Source organism: Tachyglossus aculeatus, chromosome 9 (assembly GCF_015852505.1).
Source record: "Tachyglossus aculeatus isolate mTacAcu1 chromosome 9, mTacAcu1.pri, whole genome shotgun sequence".
Classification (NCBI taxonomy): domain Eukaryota; kingdom Metazoa; phylum Chordata; class Mammalia; order Monotremata; family Tachyglossidae; genus Tachyglossus; species Tachyglossus aculeatus.
Genome location: NC_052074.1, coordinates 16,844,133 through 16,856,377, shown reverse-complemented (window position 1 = coordinate 16,856,377; position 12,245 = coordinate 16,844,133). Strand labels below are relative to the sequence as shown.

The window sequence follows — 12,245 nt, the reverse complement described above, 5'->3', positions numbered from 1 at the left end:
GTTTTTATTTTCCTCCCTCTATTTGCAAAAAAAAATCCCTATGGATTTTTTTTATTTTAATCTGATTTGGGGTGTAATGATGGTGCTTTATCTGCATTTTTCCAAATTTTTATCTGTCAAAGTCATCCAGTAGTAAGTGATTTTTTTACCAAGTGGACTGATTTCAACATGTCCCATTCTACAGGGATTTAGGAAGATTTGTTAATCAGCTTCTGATTAAAGCATATTGAAATGAAACTAAATGGGATATAGCTAATTTGTAATTAGACTTATTTTTGGCTTCACTTTGTGCTTTGAGGTGACAGATGGGACTTGGGTCTGTACAAAAAAGCAGTTGCTTGTCCTTGGAGGTCAAGGTCTGAGGACTCAGAATGTACAGTTTGAGCCCAAGATGATGTCCTATTTTATTGTAGAAATGAGGTTGATAATAAAAAAAGTCATCGATTTGTAGCTCTTGTTTGTTCCAGTTAGATTTTGTTAACTTTTTGAAAGTAAAGTTACTTCCCTTTAATGTCCTCCAAGTGCCTTAGTACAGTGCTCTACACAGGGTAGCTGATTAATAGGTACTGATTATGATAAAGATAAGAAAGAGTAGCTCATATTATTTATCATTTAGTTTATTCAGCTACTGTTTGTCTTTACGTAGGATCATAAGATTTACCCTTTTATAACCAATGATGATAGGATTAAATTAGTCCTGCACTCAATAAGCACTCATGTGGCCCAATGGAAAGAGCATAGGTTGGGGAGTCTGAAGGCCTCCGTTCAAATCCCACCTATACCACTTGCTGCTCTGTGACCTTGGCCAAGGCACTTAACTTCTTACCCAAACTTTCATGGCTCCCCTCAAAACTAACTGTGTACTTTACAAGTTGTACCTAATACTCTAACAATGACCTGGCTAGTGCTCAGGCATGTCACTGCAACTTCAAACAAGTATGTCTCATTACCCCCATAAACATGTTTTCTTAGAGCCTTCCATTGATGCATTTTATTTTGCTTCTTATTTTTCTCTCTAGCAATCTGAAAAATGAGATTGTTTTTCAAGAGGATTGACTTCCTTGCCTTTTTAATGTTTTCTAAATACATTTAATAAATGAAAACATACAAGTAAAAACATAAATACAAAATACTATACAAAAGAGGTAGTTGGAATCGAATTGTATGTACCTATTAGTCGGTTCATCAGAATAAGATACTCTCTAGTCTTCCAGAATAATTCCTGAAAAATAGGCCTATTGTGAAAATTATTCTCTTCAGAATCTATGAGAGTTGGGTACTCGGGGCCAGTTGCATACCAGTATAGACCGCACGGGTATCCTATTGACCTGAAAATTTCAACTAGACTTCCAAGGAATAGCCCCTCACTCAGTGACTCTGGTGCAATGTTCAGTTAATTTATAAAAATAAATTTATCCCATAAGTCCATTAGAAAGCAAAACTACAAACTTGATTTAAAGTCTACAAAATTTAGATCATTCTGTAAAGACCTTGGCTGTGGGTTTTAGAACTGTTTCTGAATAACCTCCTGCTTATTTTGTAGCCCAAGGTATATAGGTTAAGTTTGTCATGACAAATTAAAAAGGATGTGATATGTAACTGCCACATAACACCAATACAGATACTTCTAGAACCACCCAGGGAGTGCCTTTCCTGAATTTTCCAGCTCTCTGGTGGGAATTCATGGATCATCTCCATTTCATGCTTTGAAACCTGGTCTAAAAAAGCCTAGAATATTTGTTTTCTGATTCTTTTCAGAATTACCCATTTATGCAATAGGCTTCTATTTTTCAAATCCTGGCCTAATATTTGTTAATGCAGTGCTGTCCAATTATGACCCCCTTTTCCCGCTCAATGGATTAGTGCTCTAGTATGTCAAATTCAAACAAAATGAGAATGTTTCATTTGTTTTTGGAGGGTGGAGGAGGTATTACTGTGATAGATGGACAGGCAGTCAGTACCTACCGATGTGTAGTAATTACTAAAGTTTTTCTCATTCTATCTTAATTTATTATTGATTGATTTGCTCTATTTTTCTCACTGCAGATCAGCCTTGAAGAGAAGGCACAAGTTAGCAAAATCATCTCAAGGAATGTAATCTCTGAATCTGGGGTAATGGTGATTTACTGCTAATCTATATGAAATCAATTTTCATAAAATGCATTCACATTCAGTAGTTTAATCAACATTGTTTCAAAGGAACATAATGCCTCTAAATATTTGAAGGACAATATGGAATTATGAGGCAGAATTTTAAAAACTGAATTTACAAACTCATCTTTCCATCATTTACCCATAGACTATTGCTTCTCAGAAATAGTTACATTGACATTGTGAGAAAACAAAAGTCAGGGATTTTATCTTCTCATCTTTTCCATTTTTTCTCATTTGAATCTTCAAAACTAATTTTAAAAAGAAGCAACGGCCAAGAAATCAAAGGACACTTTACAGGTGTTTACAAGAAGGAAAGGTCTTCATTTACTCTGCATACTTGCCAAATTCTTGTTCACAAATATCATAGAAATTGCCATTGCTGTCATTCATAAACAGAATCCTGTTGATTCTAGCCCTGTTGGCACAGGAGGACTGATTCAGCTTATGAGAAAAATTCTCAAGGAATTTAACTTGCTTGAGACATCCATAGATTGATTAATTATCATGCCCTACATGCCAGTCACTCAAGTTGCATGTGCTCTGTCAATGTCCTTTTGTTTTTGTTTACTTGTGTCTTCAGGAAAGCTCTGCTTACATGCATTAATTTATTGTTCAAACATCGGCTAAGAACTTACAATAAACAGCCTGAGAGGGAAAGGAGTGTACTGCTTTTCCATTGAGTACTGTAGAGGGAATATCCCAGCATAATCTCTTTTCAAGCTTCTTAAACTGCAACACTCTACTAGAGAGCTACAAGAAACATAATATTTGAACTTGTAGTTTGCCGTCTCAAGGAGAAGATGGACACTGAAATGTATTTGACTCAGTGGATCATCTTTTAAATATCACCACAAAAAATAGATAACATGTTAAGGACATTGGGTGTCAGGGGAGAGCAAGCAAGGATAAGATCATAGGCCAGAGGGTAAATTCAGATGGTAATGCTTAGATGGTAAGGCATACAGAACTTTGTAAAGTTCAGTAGTGAAAAGATCATGGCTGCTCTGCACGTAGTAGCATCATCGTCATAATGAAAACAACTTTGGCATTTATTAAGGGCCTGTTATGTGATAGGCACGGGGTTAAACAGAAGGTTAATAGATTGGGCACAGTCCCTATCTCACCCGGAGCTCACAATTTATTTCATCCCCATTTAATGATAAAGAAAGTAAATCCCCAAGAGGTTAAGTGACTTGCCCAAGGTCATGTAGTAGGCCAATGGAGAGCTAGAACTAGAATTCAGATCTTCTGACTATGTATTGTACTCTTTCTTCCAAGCTATACTGTATTTCTTGGGCACCTACTGGATGCAAAATATAGTGGCCTAATTGAAAGACCATAAACCAAGGAGTCTGAAAAACTGGATTTTAAACTTGGCTCTGCTATTTACCTGCTGTGTGACCTTGGGCAAGTCACTTACCTGTGCCTCAGGTTCCTCATGTATAATGGGGATTAAATAACTTTTCTCCCTCTCTCCTAGACTGTGATCCCCATGTGAGACAGGGATTGGGTCCAACCTGCTTATCTGGTATTTACCCCAGTGCTTAATACTGTGCTTAGTATTCAGTAAGTGCTAAACAAATGCTATTCTTATTGTAATTATTTCCATCATCATCATTATGAAAATACTAGGTGCTTGGGAACATTTGATAAATGTAAATGATCCCCATCCTCAACAAGTTTCATTTGAAAGGGAGAAACTAAGTCATGTCATTAAGCTATTACCAAGAATAGAATTAGTATAATTTTGAAGAAAAATATTATAGAATTCAAATCATTTCAACTTTGCTGTTCAAAGCTTGAAATGAAACATTTTTGGATTTAAAATAGTTATTGTTTAAGCTTGTTTTTTTTAATGGTATTCATTAAGCACTTACTGTGTGCCAGGCACCGTTCTAAGCTCTGGGGTAGATACAAAGTAATCAGATTGGTCACAATCCATGTCCCACATGAGGCTCACAGTCTTAATCCCCATTTTACAGATGAGGTAACTGAGGCACAGAGAAATTAAGTGACTTGCCCGAAATCCCACAGCAGACAACTGGCAGAGCCACAATTAGAACCCTGGTCCTCTGACTCTCATGACTGTGCTCTATCACTAGGCCATGCTGCTTCTCTGTGCTGTACTGCAAAATTGTACTGTATTGCACAAATGAATGACACCACTAATTTTCTTCTTTTCTGGCAGTTTACTTTTACAGTCTTCTAGAAAGCCTAAATATAAGAATGTATATGGGAGAACACACCTAGCAAGTTCCATCCCCATAGTCTTCTGGTTGTATATATCTCACTAAATCCCCAAGGATATGGAGGGCCAGCAGAGATATGATTTGTGTGGTGTGAAAGTCATTACACATTCTTTGGTGCGAAAAATTAATGTTTCAACTTATATCAGGTACAGGTATTGATCGATAACCCTTTGGATTACTCAATTCGTAAAAAAAAAAAGTAAAGCATTTCACAGACAAAAACCTCCACTTACTAGTGGAAAGAGCAAAGGCCTGGGAGTCAGAAATCTGGGTTCTAATCCCAGTTCCACCAGTTGGCTGCTGTGTGACCCTGGGCAAGTTACCATTTCAACATTCCTCAGTCTCCGCGTCTGCAAAATGGGGATTCAGTATTTTTTCTCCCTCCTACTTAGACTGTGAGCCCCATGTGGGACACGGATAGTGTTTGGTCTGATTATCTACTCCAGAGCGTGGTACAGTGCTTGAAACATAGTAAGTGCTTAAAACTATTGATATTATTATTACGATTGTCGTTATTATTATTAATAATAATTTAAACTGTTTAGCATTGTGTACTTGGCATGCTTTAATTATCAGCTATCAAGGAAAGTACATTGTACAGAACCATCAAATCTACAGCAATTGGTCTTCTAGGCATTTCACTTTTTGGGTGACATGAATGATGGTTTTAATCAATAGATTTATACAGTGCGATAATTCCACTCGCCTGATGTTTTGGGAAGAACATTATTCTTGATGTCATCTATAATTGCTAGTATTCATAGAAAAAAATTTGAAGAAATATTGTGCAGAAAAATTTGGTCAGAACAAATCACACTTGAATGCAAAGACTCTATAAAACAAATAACAGTGGGGAACAGAATGTTCTTGTCAACCCTTTGCTCCATGCATGTTCACAAAGTTAAACTTACCCACCTTTCAAATTATTTTTAATGTAAGTGGAACTTTATTTTATAGAGAAATCAAGCCTACTTTCCTTTCCAACAGCTACCCTCTTTACCTATGAAAATAGCCACAGGTCACACTAAGGGCTTAAGAGAAATCAATTTGAGCCAAAGGAAAAAAGAACAGTGAGTCCAAAACGCATTTATCATATTCCCTCTTATTTCTAGATCCCCATTTTTCCCAGTTTTTTTAGGTTTCTGTGTTTGTGGAAGAAATATCTGTGTTTGCTCAGTGGAAGGAGCACAGGCTTTGGAGTCAGAGGTCATGGGTTCAAACCCCAGTTCCGCCAATTTTCAGCTGTGTGATTTTGGGCAAGTCACTTAACTTCTCTGTGCCTCAGTACCTCATCTGTAAAATGGGGATTAAGACTGTGAGCCCCCCGTGGGACAACCTGATCACCTTATAACCTCCCCAGCAATTAGAACAGTGCTTTGCACATAGTAAGTGCTTAATAAATGCCATTATTATTATTATTGTGCTCTCTTTCCTGGTATAGGAGAAACAGATGAAGAAAGAAGTGAAGGTTAGGAAAGGATAGAAAATGCCTGTATAGATGTGGGTGGAACCAAGGCAAGTGTTGTGGGCTAAATAGAATTTTCAGGGTCTAATAAGTTTTTGAAAACTATTTTGAAGGCTTGTCCTCTGATTTCTGTAATGGTAGGTTGGGAGTACAAAGGAAATATTCGTTTGTTCCTTCCCTTAGTAAGAATCAAGATCTGGAAGGATGTGAATAGAGCTGTATAACTAGTTGGACTTACTATAAATACAGTAATGTAGCCAGAATACATATCTATATTTGAATACAAAATATCCTCACTAATTAAAAAAAATAAGGTAACTGACCATGATTTGGGAACTAATCCCCCATTTATAGTAACACTTCTATAAGAAAATTGTTTCCAGCTTTCAAATGATGCAGTTTTCAGGAACTAACTCCATCATGTGTTTGAGAAATGCCAGTAATTGTATCTGGTCAGCTGGAAAAGCTGAGTCATATAATGGGTCTGTGACATTTCACTGGATGCTAATTATGGAACAGAGAGGAACAATACTGAATCTAGGAGTGAGAGAATGAAGATTAGGTTTCCAAACAAATTAACTCCAATACCTTTTGGCCCCAGGCCCCTCACAGTTTTCCAGCCAAACATTCATTTAAGGGACAAATAGGTTTCAGTAAATTAGGCAAAACTCATTTTCGATCAAGTTTTGGCCAGCAGGGACTTTTCATCCTTCTAAATTATCTTTCAAATGCCACAATTGTAAATCCCATTTTAATGCAAACTGAGCATCCTTGCCTGAACTGGGATTAGCATACAGTACTTTGAACAGCGCTTGGCACATCGTAAGAGCTTAGCAAACACCATAATAAATTTAAAAATAATAAACTAAAGGAGAAATTGTTTTTAATAAATCATTTTGATGACCTTTAGGATGATTTCCTTCTAATAATAATAATAATAATAATGGTATTTATTAACCATTTACTATGTGCCAAGCACCATTCTAAGCATTGGGGTAGATAAAAATTAATCAGACTAATTAAAATTAATCCCTGTCCCACATGAGGCTCACAGTTGAGTAGGAGGGGGAACAGGTATTGAATCCCAATTTTACATTTGAGGAAACTGAGGCACAGACAAGTTAAATGACTTGTCCAAGATTGAAAAACAGACAATTGATAGAACCACCATTAGAACCCAAATCCTTTGGCTCCCAAGCCCATGCTCTTTTCACTAGACCATGCCACTTCTAGGAGATGGATAAATCCTTCCCCCATCTTTTCCCAATTTTGCTTCCCACACCCATCTCATTTCATTTTATTATTAGTACAGAGCTCTGCATATGCTAATTGCTTAATAAATAACACATTGATTGACAATTTTATTGCTGTACTGGTTAAGGGCTTAATTTGAGCTCAGCACTGTACCAAACACTGGGCTACCTATATACATAATTATCAGGTCAGATGCAATCCCTGCATCACACGGGGCTTATATTCTAGAGGGAGAACAAATATTGAACCTCCATTTTACAGATGAGGAAACTGAAGCACAGAGAAGTTAAGTGACTTGCCCCAAGTCACGCAGCAGGCAAATAGAACTGGGATTAGAACTTAAATACCAGAATTTAACTCCCAGGCCTATGCTCTTCCTACGGTAAATCACACTGCTTCTAGGAGGTGGGTAATCCTTCCCCCAGGTTTCCCCAATTTTGCTCCCATCCCCATCCTCATCCCATTTCAGATCTTTCCTACTGTCTTGATTGAGGAAGAAAACCTTTAGAAGACTAAAACACCATGTTTTGGCCCAGTTTCCCTGTTGTTCTCCATACCCTGAGGTCAGGTATTTTAATTGAATATGAATATTCATTAGTTTCCAAAAGCATTTCTGAGAAGGTGCTGTTTTACCTGATGTGTCACACACAGTTAAAGACATCAGAGTACCTTATGGGAGTCAATCATTGTTTGAACCTGGGATTCCCAACTTTAACCTCTAGGGCTCATGGTTACTGGCAGCACTAAATGCCAATATAAAAATGTAACAAAATGGAGAAAAAATATTCACCACATCTTGAGCATATTGAGAGGAGGTTTAGTAAAACTCTTGTAAAACTAGATGATGATGATAGTAAAATAAAGTGTTTACTATGTGCCAACCGTGATGCTAAGCACTGGGGTAGGTACAATACAGTCATATCCAACACAGTCCCTATCCCACATACAGTCATAGTCAAAGAGGGAGGGAGAACAGGTACTGAATCCCCATTTTGCAAATGAGAAAACAGAGGCACAGAGAGGATAAGTAACTTGCCCAAGGTCACACAGCAAGTAGTGACAGATCCAGAGTCAGGAGAATCTTTTAAGATTTGTATTCTTTCCAATAAGCCATGCTGCTTCTCCAATGAGAATTGCCCACACCTGAGTAACCCTGAGGACATTTTATCATATTTGGCAAGATAATTTCTGCAGATGGATGGGATAAAAGTAAAAGTGATGGCAATATGTATCTAAGCTCTCCAAATCAAAAGGACATAAGCAGTAACTTCAGAAAAAGGTCTGCTCATTAGCAATGAACATAATTTCTCAAACCAAGGACAAGGAGTAGCATTCTAAACCAAATAATGTATTTTAAATATTCACACTGTCATTATGTTGGGCAAAATAAACAATTGCTATTAGCTCCTTATGTTTGGATGCACATAATCAGAGCATGGTATAAACTCCAGATCAAAAAACAGAAGAAAGCTACATAGTGTTTGTATCTTGGTGTTTTAAATTTGCCTTCAAAATCTGAAAAATGATATAAATATACTCTGAAATCATCACCAAGAAGGGAAAAAATGCACAAATAGAACTACAGGGTAGTAGAGAATAATTTTTACATGTATTTAGAAAATAAAAACAGGTTCAGTGCTGCGAGAAAACAGTGGTATCCTGTTGAATATCATTGTCTTTTTTCCCAATCTGGTCCTAGATGTAATAACTCAGTGGTAGTTTAATAGGAATGTGTCTGTTGTATTGTTGTGTTGTACCTCCCAAGTGCTTAGTACAGTGCTCTGCACACAGTAAGCACTCAATAAATATGATTGATTGATGTTATTGAGCTTTCCAGAGCAAGCACTGCCATATCAGCCTCCCCCTCCAACTACAAAATAAGATCAATGTCATCAATTCCAATAATTGTCAATAACATGAGAATCTCTTCCTAATAATAATATTAGTAATGATAGGTAGGGTATTTGTTAAGTGCTTACTATGTGCCAAGCCCTGTATTAATACTGGGATAAAAACAAGATAACCAGATCAGAAACAGTCCCTGTCCCTCAATAGGCTCACCATCTAATTAGGAGGGAGACCAAGTATTGAATCCTCATTTCACAGATGAGGAAACTGAGGCACAGAAAATATAGTGCCTTTCTCAAAGTCACATAGCAGGCAAGTGGTAAAGCCAGGATTACAACCAAGGCACTGTGACGCCAAGGCTCGTGCTCTTTCTATATGCAGTTGGCCACAGCTCTTCAGTCCACTGCCTGCACTGAGCCACAGAAATCTCAGGAATCTGGATGGTACCTAGAATGGTACAAATAGGGTGGAAGGAGAACTCTTTGCAAACCCCACAGGGTAAACGTAATCTCCTAAACTAGTGGAGAGTGGTGAATTACTTTATTTGATCTATTCAGCTTCCCTCCAAGAACATCTCATCCCTATGGATCTGGAAGCAAAAGTTTCTCTGGTCCACTTAGAGCTTATAACTACCAGCTGACCAGTCAGTTGATGTGGCTCTTTGGAGGTACAGTGCTTTAAAACTCATAAAGCTTTAATGGGGAACCAAAGATAAAATGAAGGCAAACTATTTGTTCTATCCCTTTCCTATGTTAGGAGCCAACAAGCTCAGAGTGGGGGGAGGTTGACTGCTTCTCATCTTCATCAACACCCTGTATCCTGGGGCTTCAAGTTTAATATGACCTGGGAAGCAGAAGTGTCCTCCATTCTGAGACTATGAAAAAAAAATCAAATCTCCTCCAGAAGGCCTTTCCTGACCAACCATTCATCCCCTCAATCACCATATTTATTGAGTGGCAGACAATAAGCATATGGGTTTTCTGGTTCTGTTTTTAATTCTGCATCCTCAATTTATCTTTTCTTAGACATAAATTTTTTCACTGGGAGTCCTGCAGTCCACATTTCTCATATTGATGAATTTGGGACTTTATGATGCCTTTAATTTGTGTCCTCTCCCCTCCTGATAGTAGATGATGACTTCAACTCTTCATACAACAGAGAAGCAGTATTGCCTAGTGGAAAGATTGCAAGTCTGGGAGTCAGAAGACCTGGGTTAATCCTGACCACCTGGGTTAATCCTGGCTCCACCACCATTTGTTTGCTGTGTGACCTTGGGTAAGCCACTTAACTTCTTTATGCCTCAGTTATTTAATCTATAAAATGGGATTACATCCTCCTCTCTCTGGCTTACTCTCTGAGCGTTATGTAGGACAGAGTTGTATCTATCATGATTATCTTGTATCTACCCCAGCACTAAAGAACAGTGCTTATCCCATAGTAAGGGCTTAACAAATGTCATAAAAAAACTATTTGGGGACCCTTCTCTCATTCACTCTGAAAATGATCAGTTCAGCAGAGCTATAAGAAGTTTTGCAGCCACCTTTCAGGACCTCAATGTTGCTAATCCTGCCTGACATTTGATGTTGTGTGACTTGTAAGTGATGCTGACAAAACTACTTCAGAAGCTGAAGATGACTCTGTGGCACTTAGGAGGTGGAAAGGTCCTACCATCTTCTACTTCTTCATATGATAGCATCCTTCTGCCACTGAGATATCCCAGAGTAAGTCCCTGGACCTCATTCCAGCAGACAAGTGGGAAATAGGTTCAAACTAAAGAAGGAAGACGAGAAGGAATTTCTGCCCCAGCTCCACAGCATAATGCACATATACATAATTCATTGTTTTTTATAAATGTCTGTATCCCCCTCTAGATTAAAAGATCATTGTGGGCAGGGAACATGTCTACCAACTCTATTGTATTGTACTCTCCCAAGAGCTTAGTACAGTGCTCTGCACATAAGTGCTCAATAAATATGATTGATTTTTTTCACATTAAGAAGCTTCCTGACAAGGAGTAAAAGGCACTGGAAAGAAGGATGTAGTTTTGATTTCTTTGAATTTTTTTAAGGAAAACAGAGGTGTTAATCTCTCTTAAATGCTCTTTCAGTTATCTGTGTAGATTAAGGGCTCAATAAATATTATTCCCATTCTCTCTTGTCTGCTGGAATGAGGTCCAGGGACCTTGGGTCATCTCAGTGGCAGAAGGATGCTATCATATGAAGAAGTAGAAGATGATGGGACCTTTAAACCTTCTAAGTGCCACAATAAATATTATTGATTGATAGACTGATTGATTCTAGTGCAGTGCTCCCTGGAGGCAGAGGAATTGACTAGATGGATTCTCAAATTTCTGTAATTCCAGGAAAAACAGACTCTAACCATCAGATAATAATAATATTAAAATGATGTGTCAAATTCTGGTAGATACAAGATAATCAGGTCCTACATGGAGTTCATAGTCTAAGGAGGAAGGAGAACAGGTACTGAATCCCCCTCTTTCAGATGAAGAACTGAGGCAGAGAAGTTAATTGACTTGCCCAAGGTCACAGCACAGCAAAGTGGCACAAAATGGTTTAGAACCCAAGTCCTGTGACTCTCAGGCCCATTATCTTTCCACTAGGCCATGCTGCTTCTCAGGGTGGGAGTTCTTCTTTGCACTCTGATATTTAAAAGCTCTTAACAGCCCTATCTGAGCTGGGAGAAGCCATACTAAAGCTAACAAAGTTTGTTACTTTGTTCCTGAGAACTATTCATTAATTCCAAGGCTGTTCTTGCTTTTAGGGTTGTGGTTTGGGTTCCTGGGTCTGAGAACTGAGAAGTTGCAAAAAGGCACTTAGTCTGGATGGTTAAAGAAAGCTTTCTTTTCTGAGTACATAATTTGAGTGCACCTGTGGAACAGGTGCATAAAGATGGGCAGCTGCTGGTTGTTAAGTGATGATTGGAGGAGGCAAACAGCCATTTTCACTCAGCTTCTCTGGCTCAGCACACTGAGCTGACGGAGGAGATGAGAGAAGATTTGCTTGAGGTGTTTAAGCTGTTTCTAGGACACAGAGGGAATTTAATCTTCACCATTTGGGTAAAGGTACATTTTTTTCATTTCTGTACTTTATGTTTTTCTGATTACAAATATGGATTAAATACAGCTTCTTGAATAACCCTCTTGGAAAGGGGTCTTTAACAGACTGAAACAGGAGTGTGCTTTTTATTTTATTTTTAATGAAAAGTATGTTTGCCCACACAAATACTGAAAATTCACAAAAATGGAACTTCTGTGA

The 12,245-nt window shown here is 37.9% G+C and overlaps 1 protein-coding gene across 3 annotated transcripts in view; it reads left to right on the top strand.

The window, feature by feature from the left end:
- The window catches only part of PAK5 (p21 (RAC1) activated kinase 5), a 232,499-nt gene that overhangs the window by 59,155 nt on the left and 161,099 nt on the right, over positions 1-12,245 (top strand). Inside the window, exon 1 of one of the 3 annotated variants that reach the window (XM_038751598.1) lies at positions 12,017-12,052. The exons of the other annotated variants lie outside the window; for them this stretch is intronic. The gene's annotated coding sequence lies outside the window, so the exon portion shown is untranslated. Of the gene's footprint in view, positions 1-12,016; positions 12,053-12,245 lie in introns of those variants that run through there. 3 annotated transcript variants of the gene reach the window in all.